The sequence below is a fragment of the Dysidea avara genome, chromosome 10, assembly GCF_963678975.1.
Source record: "Dysidea avara chromosome 10, odDysAvar1.4, whole genome shotgun sequence".
NCBI classification, from domain to species: domain Eukaryota; kingdom Metazoa; phylum Porifera; class Demospongiae; order Dictyoceratida; family Dysideidae; genus Dysidea; species Dysidea avara.
This window is the reverse complement of record NC_089281.1, coordinates 5,011,220-5,022,600: the sequence shown is the minus strand read 5'-3', so window position 1 is coordinate 5,022,600 and position 11,381 is coordinate 5,011,220. Positions and strand designations below refer to the sequence as shown.

Below are 11,381 nucleotides of genomic sequence, written 5' to 3'. Positions count from 1 at the left end.
GGAGGATTTTGTGAGAGCAGTTGCTAATAGCAAGCCGAAAACAATATAATCGTGACTAGTTTTGTGCAAATTGTAGTGTAAATCTATTTACAGGGATACTTGTGTAAATGATTACAAAAGGTCAATACAGCTTTTGTTGTAAGACAATCATACGTAGATAATACATGCATGACATTGTATTGTGAGCAAAAACTGTAAAGGCGTTTCTATCAAAGGTCACACTGTAACACATGAAAATAGGCCCTTCCAACCTAACTATCTTGAGGTTTAGGACAACCTTTCCAACAAACACATTCTGAGAGTACTACATGAAAGAAATTGAAAAATTAGTTTGTATCAAGATTGAGACTCAAATAGAGCAATCAACTGATTATGTACAGAATTTTTAAACCTTTATCTCAGAAAAGGTTTTTCTGCCATAGCTAGATACTCTTAGTAGGTTAACAGTAACTGATTCATCATAGCACTTAATAACAATAATTGATTTTGTAACAATAGGAAAATCACTCCACAGCAACAATGGACCTAACAATATTCTAACAGTAGCTTGTATGAGAATTTATTGTTGAAAGCGAACACAATTCTTTTATCTCTACATAACCCAACCAGTGTTCTCTGCATGGATCATGTGATTAACAGAAAGCATCACATGCTCCCTACCTTAAGATGGTCTTAACAACTGGAGAATTGCTGGACATCATGGAAGGTGTTTAACAATCAGGACACATTAGGCACCAATAACAAGTCACTGGTGACATAAGAGCATCACAATTACCTGTAAGCGGTGGTACAAATGTATCTTCATCTTCAATTTGATATGTAGGCTAGAAATAGTCTGCCAAGGACTATGGTCTGATTCCTCAAGTCCAAATTGTGAAATGAGACATCAAGGAAGGAAAATTAGCCGGCTGTGTTGTGTTGTGTCGTATGATGTAACACACCACTACTCACCGTATAGTTGTTGAGGACAAACTGTGTACTTTCCAACTTGATTAGTTTACGTACATTACTGAAGATAGGTGACAATATCATACACACATATGCACAACACCCACCTGTGTAGCACAAGCTCAGCCATTAGTTTCTTCAAAATAGGTGTGGTTACCAGCAGATACACGGAAACAGAGTAGGTTGGTTACATGTCATAACTATCCCATATAACACATTGGTATGCAAGTTTTAGGATGATGTACCTGTGCACTTAGTCACATTTATAGACAAGTGTGATCATGTAAGCAAACACGGTGCTCTGATTGTAATTTAATGTTGGACAGCTGTAGAACATGCTGTTTCAGTAACTGGGAGAATTACAAAGACTTGTTTCAAAGTGGAAAGCAGGCTGGGAGCACACAACCATTTTTTGAAGGTTAGTATGTTTATGAACATATGAACTAAGTTCATGTTACTATATACTGTACACAAAAAATCCATTGACTACATTCGCAGCCATTGGGACAAATACAATGATGATTTATACAGCTTACTGAGAGGTGGAACTTCTGATTTTGGCAATGCCATCCTTAATTGCATTCCAATCCTGGATGGAGGCTGGCAAAAATGATGTTACACTTTTGAAAGTATGTGCACTTAGGCAAACCTCATTCCTTAAAACCAGGCTGTCCAGATTATTGTTCAGTGTACGAAAAATAGAAAGATACACCCATAGAAGAATCCAAAGGAATAACTACATTATCTAGAGAGAGATCCACTTCTGAAGGTGAACACAAATATGATGTGGTATATACATTTGCCGCAGCTGAGGAAGCTTACCAACAAATCTTAACAAAGTCTCCCACAGTGAGCTGTCAGAATACCGTGAGTGAATACTCAATAGTGCAGTATTTTTAACTACACCAGCTGTTTGGGACTGAAGGGGGTGATGACTTTCATGCCTTCTCAAGAATCTGCCAGCAGCCAATATCAGAGCAATATGTACTTGGGATAATCTCTGCCAGTCAGACAATGTTACCAGCAAGACAATTCAATGCCAATGGATTGAAAAAGGATCCATCATGATCACATGGATGCTCCATAGTAGTAGTATCCTGCTTGGAGATAGGCCACTACAAGTATATCTGACAATGTTTCTAACAAGTATAGTTAGCAGTGTTTGCACTGTGTTAATATCTAGGTTGTCGTACCATCCGCATGAAGAAGTTCTGTTTCGAAGTCCCCTTTTCCATGTGCTGAAATTTTACAAGCATTATATGATTGAGGATCAGACTGTTGTGATGTTACACAGTAATCATGATCATCCGAATAATCAAGACTTTGGATAACTTAGCACACAGTGAAGGAATTTATTCATAAAGACTGAGACAGTCTAATAGAGCAGTCAAATGTTATTCTAATAAAACAGTCAAACTAATCACCATCCTATGTATTTAAGTAATGATGTGTGTTGGTAATTACTGTATGTGTGTATAGTTTTGTTTTTGTACCTGTTTGTGCAGTATATTATGTGTTTTAGCTCTGGTAAGGAAGAACGGCTCATGCCGATTACCATGAGGATAACAATAAACAAATCAATCAAATCAAATGATGAGCCTGGACCATTATAAATTTATGATGTTCACAAGCTGTAACTGGTTGGGGGCTGTATCCAGTCCCCTACATCTGTGACTCACTGGAAGCAACTTTAGGCTATACCCCTGGCATTTGTTGTGATGCAATTTTTTCATCATGGATATAGGCTAGCTGTTTGTTTATCTGAATTGTTTCACTATCACAGCCAATAACTACTGTACAATGTTGAGATACTGTGAGTATAATTGTTAATGGATTAGAAAAGTAAAAGTGCTTAATAGTCCGGTAGATGTAACTGAATAAAGGGGTGAACCTGGAAAAAATTCGAAGAAGGGCTGATTTTGATATCATTAGAAAGCAAATTTTTCATAGAATAACATATCCAAAATCCTCTAAAATCCACCTTGGAGAAAACTTTTTATGGCCAATTTGGTATTGAGGCATATGTGACTGGATTCAGGAAAGTGGATCTTCCACACATATCCAATTTACCAACTTTGACAACTCATAACTTCAGATTGGAAATTGGTATTGACTTCAAATTTGATCAGTAGTGAGCACCAGCATCACTTATTAGTTAGAGAAAATTTCAGATTGATATTCACCTTGGACACTAAGTTGTGGTTTCTCAATCGGATGCATTTGCAAGCCCATTTTTGCAATCTGGTCATTTGTGACTAACAAAAATGTGTTACCCTTAAAATATTTTTTTATAAGCAACAGTTTCCTTAGCACTTCTGCAACTCTCTCCCCTACATTTTACAACACACCAATAATCCATGTTTGCAGCAAAAGCATAATATTGCTACCACATGGATTTGCAGCGGACAGCTTGCATTTATATTGTACAAATATATAAGATCCCTGGAACTGGTCTCATGTCTATCATCATCGGTTGCAGCCTTATTCCTTCTAGTTTCCAGCCCCATATTAAGTTCCTTCCAATGAGTAACTTGTGGCATCAGTTAAAATCATTGATCCTCAAAACTCCATCCAACTGCAAGGGTCAGCACACTTTCACGGCTTGCATGTGTAATAACTTTCTGATGCCATCATTTCCATGTACTTTGTTTTGTATACCTGAGACTCCTTAATGAATCAGACCAATTCCCATCAAACCCCAACTTTTTCAACATGTGCAATTGTTGGAATATACGATCCATCATTAACTTTTCAATCGTTTGTACATCATTTGATTGCTGATTAGGCCAACTTTACCCTGTTCAAATGTTGCGAACGTTGTATCACAGCCAACCCAGGCATGTGAAAAGAGGACCTACGTGTGTGCCCAATAATGTTATCATTTTTCCAAATCTTCGTGTTTTACAACCTCTGAATGAAAAGAGATACCTACTTGTCATGTTCTGCTTCCAGCATGCACTAGTAATACAAGAACTTCATTGTTGTCATCAGCTACAGCATTCACTCTACTTCCTTTGATTGCAAAATTGAAGTGCGCATTGGACCATCAGTATGTCAGAATCCCCATGTGTGCAATCAGTGTGTAGGGCTGTCAGCATCCCCAGGTATGTTAAAATGGTATGTGCAGGTGCAGATATTCAGTCAAATGAATTTATGGAAGCCTACAAAAGTCAGGACGTTTTCTTGCCAATGAAAAGAATGAACATCAATTGATTATTCAATATCTGAGAGATGATGGCCAGGTTGTGTATCAATTTGGATGCTGACACACTGATTGTTCAATGTGCACTTCAATTCGCAATTGAAGGAAGTAAAGTGTGTTGTAGCTGATGACACTGATGTTCATGTCCTCCTGTGTGGTGCACCAGAACATATCAAGTGTATATTTTCTTTCAGAGGTTGGGAAACATTTGAGTATTGAAAAATTGATGATATTATTGGGCACATAGGTCCTATTGTAACATCATAATTACATCTTCTCTTTTCACATGCCTACATGGAGTGGCTGTGATACAACATCTACAACATTTGAACAGGGTAAAGTTGGCCAAATCAAGAAGAAAATGATGTGTAAACGATTGCAAGAGCAGCACACTTTCACAACTTGCATGTGCATCTACAAGTTAATTAGAAGGAACTAACTTGATCCATTACTATAATATATGGAGCTGGAAACTAGAAGGATCAAGGCTGTATGCAACTGATGATGACAGACATGGGACTAGCACCAGAAATCTTACTTAAATTTGTACAATATTAATGAAAGCTTTCTACTGCAAATCCATGTGGTAGCAACATTATGCTCTCGTCGTAATCATGGATTAAAGTATGTTGCAGCATGTGGCAGTTGCAGGGGAGAGAGTTGCAGAAGTGTTGAGGAAACTGTTTACAATAATTGTGACGAATATATTTGTTCAGAATTTACATGATAGATACCTTTTTATTTCTATAACCAGTCCTATTCTTATTTCATACAGCTAATATTATTTGCAATGAATTTCTTATGAGAAAATATTTTAAGGATAATGGTTAGTCACAAATGACCAGATTTGCAAAAATGGGTCTACCAAATGCATTTAATTAAAAAACCACAACTTAGTGTACAAGGTGAATATCAACCTGAAATTTTCTCAACTAATAAGTGATGCTGGTACTCACTACTGATCAAATGTCAAGTCAATACCATTTTCCAATCTGAAGTTATGAGTTGTCAAAGTTAGTAAATTGGATATGTGTGGAAGATCCACTTTCCTGAATCCAGTCACATATGCCTCAATACCAAATTGGCCATAAAATTTTTCCCAAAAGTGGATTTTAGAGGATTTTAGATATGTTATTCTATGAAAAATTTGCTTTCTAATGATACCAAAATCAGCTTTATTCGGATTTTTTCGGGGTCCAACCTTAATTCTACCGGACTATAAGTCCCATGTTGATATATGCTTTGACTGTCAAGTACAGTAACACTTTATAGTAGAGATTATAAATTTCATGCTTTCTTATGAAAGAATATGAATCAAAATCCAGCCTCACAGTACCTTAATAACACCTTGGTAGGATATTCCATCAAAATGAAACTTGAAATGAACCACTACAAAGCTTCAAAACAATTACAACTAACTAACTAACTAACTAACTGACTTACTAGGAGAGATGATCATGATCACCTGAAGCCTAACTTGACTTAAATTTCTATGGTGAACATCTCCCTTGTTTATTGCAATGGTCCTACAGTGGACCCTTGAACCCCAAAATGTCTCAAGGAAGGGTAAAAGTTCTCAGAAAAGTGAATTGTTCAGATAGCTGAAGCCCATACATTCATATACAGAGCTCTGTTGAAATGCTCTAATATAACATACACTTGTACTCAAAATACACTAATAAAGCAGTCATTTCCAATTTCGGATAAACAAGGGGTACGGATAAACAAAGGTCTACTGTACTAGCTTCCTAATTCTTTCTTACACTTGTTGCACAACAGGCTAACATATAGGGTTTCCTTGTTTATTGTGTTTCTATTTGTTTTCTATTTGCAGTTGCCATCCCATGTCTTACTACTGTAATATTAACTCTTTGATTACAGTAGTTGATATTTTCTCCACACATTTGTTTGCTATATATCCAGAATATCATGTTGAAGTATCATATATTTGAGGTGTACAATTTTGTGGATTAGCTACAGCCGATTTGTTATACTACTTAATGCACAGCCTGCATAATAAAGCATACTATTTCTTACTAACCTGTAAGGTAAATACAGGTGTATGAAGTTGTTAAATACCTTGTGACTTCAACTGTTGGTTATATGCAACCACTGGACTGGAATGGTGGACTGAACTAGCTAAACTTTTCTTCAGGCAAATATCCAAACAATGTAGTGGCTGTAGTTTACATACACCGAATGTAATGAAGATGGAACTAGTCTTGTGTGGCAACACCACTGTTTTCCACCCACGCACAAAAGAAAGTTAGATGGACCTGTCAACCTTTCCTAGCTCTAGTTGTATATCAGCTATAGCTACTCAAAGAATAGCATGACAGTTAAATCTTCAGCTAATTAGTTTTGTTGACTTGGATGCTCACAGCTTGTGCTAGGGTGCAAGGTACCGCTCACTACACTAACTGTATGTGTACAGGACCATAAGCCATGTACCACAATAGGTCATGCCATTCCCACTAATATATGCTACAGGTCATCAAAATACATAGATTTACAGATGCTGGTAGCTGTCTTCTGACCCTGTTTGATGGATAGTAAGTTGCACAAAACATGCCAGCTCTTGTGATGGAGAATGGCACAGAAAAGTGCAGGACTTGAAATAGGCCAGGATAACTGTGTGACTTGAGGTGTTCTACTGTGTCACAAAGGAAGTGTCATTCAGCACAAGGAATTAAGGATTATCATTACAATCGATACCTACCATGGCCAATAATTACACACTCGGCTGGGCAATACTACTACTACTTGAACCAACTTTCTAAACACCAGAAATTGCTCTGTATTTTAAATGCATGACATAATGTGTCACTGTGCAACTTTCAATAACTTTCGATGCTTTACAGCTATCCTTTCCCTCAGACAGTAGTACCACTGGGTATATAGCCCTCAAGGCACTAGCCACTTGTATCAAGTGTGGATACATCACTAGTTGTACAGCAATGTTATGAGTGGTGATGCAAAAAGTGTGCGACTTACTGTACATACATGTGTACCAAATAATTTAAGCCTCATGTTAACAAAACTCAGTAGCCATTATGCACTGGAGATTCACTGTTGACCTTGCCAAGAAATTTGACTTTAAATGAATGCATTTACTTTTTAACATAGTAATGTACAGCTGTAGCCATTATTTTGTAGCAAACAATAACTAAGCTGGTAATTGTGTACAAACCTTAAAAACTATACAGGCAGTAGGTCTACCTGTATATTCTACATTTAGCGGAGCTAGCAATATATACAATTGCCTAAATGTTTGCCTGCAAAAAATTAAGTAGTCCAGACCACTGGTCCAGTCAAATAACCTTAACTGTTACACCACAGATTTATTTATTTACTTATTTATTGATTAGCAAAACCCATCAAGGGTATAATGCTATAATGTACAAAAAAGGTCATGTAAGTGATTAACTAGCTATAACTAGATAAATAATCTTTTTAAAAATCTAGATTACAATTACTTAAATTATCAATATTCAAGTTATTCCAGTCAGGGATTGTCCTTGGCAGAAATGAAAAAAGATATCGGTTCATTCTGGCATACTGTTGCATAAACTTTTGATCGTGGTTAGCCCTGGTAGTTGTTAAGGGGGATGGCACTGGAAAATACTGGGTAGGAATATGTATCAACTTGTTTACGAACTTAAATAGCAGAATTAAACGTGAATGTCTTCTACGATTCTCAAGCGATGGCTATTTCAATGTCATTAGCATGTCAGTTATATTGTCTCTGTGGCTCCTCCTCCAAGGTTTTTTTAATACAAACCGCATAGCACGATGTTGTAGAATTTCTAGCTTATGGATGGATGTTTGCTGGTATGGATCCCATATAGCAGAACAATACTCAATAGTTGGTAAAACAATCTGTTTATAAGCACGCTCTTTTAAGTGAGGTGGACAATGATGGAGGTTTCTACGTAGAAATCCTAGTAGTCGATTGCTTTGTTGTAAATCGAGTTAATGTGAGGGGTCCATGATAACTTGCTATCTAAAAGCACTCCCAGATAGTGATGTTTTTCAACAACTTGTAGAGGGATTCTGTACATTGTATATGTAAAATTACTAGTAGAGTGTAGAGTAGATACTCGTAGGATGCAGCACTTTTGACATTGAACTTCATCTGCCAAATATCAGCCGATTTTGTTAACTTGTCAAGGTCATCCTGAAATATCTTATGATCTTCTGGAGAATTAATAGAGCGATAAACTAGGCAATCATCAGCAAAGAGTCTAAGCTGGCTGTGATTACTGGTTGTTAACAGACTGTATACATGTAATATATACTAATAACAAGGTTTGTTTCATGCACAGTCACTCCTCGTTATTCTGAAAGTAATTAACTTGGCGGTTGCTTCGTATACATTAGTACTCCATTTTGCTATCTCAGTTGCTATACTCCATTTTCACAAGGCACAAATGTCAGGAACTGTAAGTTTGTCTGCATGAAGCCAACATTTGAATTGCTATACTGAGCCACTCTAGAATCACTTAGCCTTCAATATAATAACATCAGTCATCAGGAGGATCCTTAGTGAAACAGGAACACAAACTATGCACCTGGTTATCACTTGAAACACTCTGGAAAAGGTTGTTATACTGTTGTAACGTGTGCACTCACCTTGGTTCTTCACAAGTTGGCATCTTAAACCTTCTAAACCCTTTGCCAGGATGGATGCCCTCAACAACTCTGCAGGAGTGCACAACCAGAATGTATACATGGTAGTGAGTCTGCAAACAAAGGTTCCAATCCTGTGTTATTAATCCATGGTTGCACTAGTATGTAATATTCACAATACAACAAGTCATACACCATTAGGCAGGTATTAAATTGGGAATTTTATATACCAAACTTCTTACTATATTCAAGTTTTACAATTTTCACTATACTACTCCACAATACACAATATATAACAATGCTGCAGGGTCAGTTGTGATATCTAGTGACAGTCAGAGTTCTTTAGCTACTTGCATGTGCTACTCAGTATATTTGAGGCTATATTGCACTGTAGACTTGCCACTCTTTATTGCTACTAACTATTCCTATCACAACCATGCAGCATTAGTGTATACAAGGGGAATGTTTTTAAAAGTGTCGTAGAGCAGTAGTGAAATCCAGTTTTCGCATATTTCACTACTCGTAGCTATTTTGCATTAGAATATTAATTACTGGTGAAGGTGATAATATGGCTACTTCCCTAAGGCTGCTAAAAGTTGGATTCTTCAAGAGCAGTATTTCAGGAAGGTGGAATTCAGGTAACTGCCAATGGTCAGCATCACCTTGGTGCTAACTGCCGCTTTTACAATCCTGTAGGCCAAGGCCATAGGAGCTTTGGTTGAAGCTATACAAGGCAAATTAACACTCTAGCTACCTCAGGTGCACACTCTGCGCTATAGATAGCTATGTACCAAAGGTCAACTTACAGGAGCTAAAGGGGGTTATAGTTGTGGCCCAAAAGCTACAGTAGTTGTAAATTACTTTTGGCCAGTTGTAAAACTTATAATATACATAACTAGCCAGCTGCACCACAGAAAAGTTTTATATAGTTATGTGGTGTACATCTTAACTCTTTAATTTACTTGACTAAAAGTACCCATGCAATCTTAAGATAGTCACTTTTCCATAATGATTTCATGATCTACTGTTTGAGTAAATACTTTGAATGGCACCGACCAAAATGCTGTCATTAAAAAACTATCATAGAAATATCATGGATGACAAAGAGTACCTTTACAGAAGAATCTTAGTGCATCCATTACATTAAATCCTCTTTACTGGCACTTTGTCACACAAGCCCTCTCTTTACTTTAATTGGATGGACAATCATACAATATACAGCACACTAGGGTACTTAATGTGTACCCCCTGTGTCAGGTTAGAGTTAGTTGTAAAATTTAGCCACACTGAATAGTTCCCATTAGGCGGCTCCAGGGGGGTTTCTGAAGTTTCTGGAAACCGGTCACATTTAGACCGAGATACTCTAATAGAGCAGTCAATAACTTTCACAGTATTCAGAGTAGCAGTGTAGCAAGTTATGTAGCTATATATAGTTAGGTGTAGTGGAGGGAAGTTAGGCTATTTTCAGCAGACAGTTACCTTTTTAATTTTTTTGTCTTCACCAAAAATCTAGCTATGTTCTTGATCAGAAACCAGTCACCAAAAATCCTGGAGCCGCCTGTGAAGCCTACTGCATAGAATGCAACGCACCGGCAGATTCTACAGTTAAACCTACTCTAAATTGTGTACGATCTATGAACATGAACTATTTCAGTAAATGACAGCAATAGAGAGAGAGGAGAGCAATATTGATGAATAACAAAGTTATGTTACAGAATAAATAGCTAATTAGTGAGTGAGTCTTTGGGGACACACGACCACAGAAAAGGCCTGGGTGTGGCAAGGGAAAAACACAAATACTTATGGTATAAAAAAGAACTAAAGTGGCCAGCAAGAGTATTATACTGAGGAGAGTATCCTACTCAAGACGATCCTATTCTTGCTATCACCTAATCTTGCATAGCCAGACCCGTGGGCAGCCAGACCACTAGTTTAAAAAGAAAAAAAGATCACTACTCTTTGGCCCACCCCCACACAAAAGAAAGGTAGAGTAGTCTGGCTACGCAATACTGAGTGCAGCTTTTCGCCGTGCACTCTGGGTACTATCACCTCTGTTTTGTTAAATGAACATCGTGCATGCTGTTTATTGTAGTGTATGTTATTTTATTGTACTGCTGTCGTGTGCTGTGTTTGTTCTGTTTATGTAGACCTACTTCTGTTTTTGTATGTGTTTGTGTCTTTTTGAATAGCATCCACTTTGTACAGGCTTGCCTTTTGTGCTATATCCATCCTTTATTTGTTGGTATTATAAATTGAAATAAATACAATAAATAAATGAATAGTCTGAATATCACCTACGTCAAGGGTGCTGCATTCCGTCTCGACTCCCGCTCTACGTAACTAGTACAGTTTTAATGTCTTCAACCTCATCTTCAACAGATCAGGAGAGCTCAACGAATGGCGAACGATTACGTAGTTTTCGTTGCCATGACATTATCAATAAACCGATTCGATTGGCTACTTTTAGCGACATAACGCTTACGGTATTTTCCGTTGGTGGTTGTTTCGTTTTGATATCGTGTGTTTTGGGCGATATTCGAAGCGATTTAGCATCATTTTCTGCGATTATTATTGTTGTGTTCTGTTGACGATGGATCAAGAT

At 37.3% G+C, this 11,381-nt stretch overlaps 1 long non-coding RNA gene across 1 annotated transcript; it reads right to left on the bottom strand.

Moving 5' to 3' along the window:
• Positions 1 to 7,540: 7,540 nt before the first annotated feature.
• Positions 7,541 to 11,201, bottom strand: LOC136236528 (uncharacterized). The gene is made up of 3 exons (XR_010692160.1): positions 11,078 to 11,201; positions 10,933 to 11,009; positions 7,541 to 8,937 (listed from the first exon to the last, which is right to left on the bottom strand). It is a non-coding gene; the product is annotated as an uncharacterized lncRNA (long non-coding RNA).
• Positions 11,202 to 11,381: the final 180 nt, after the last annotated feature.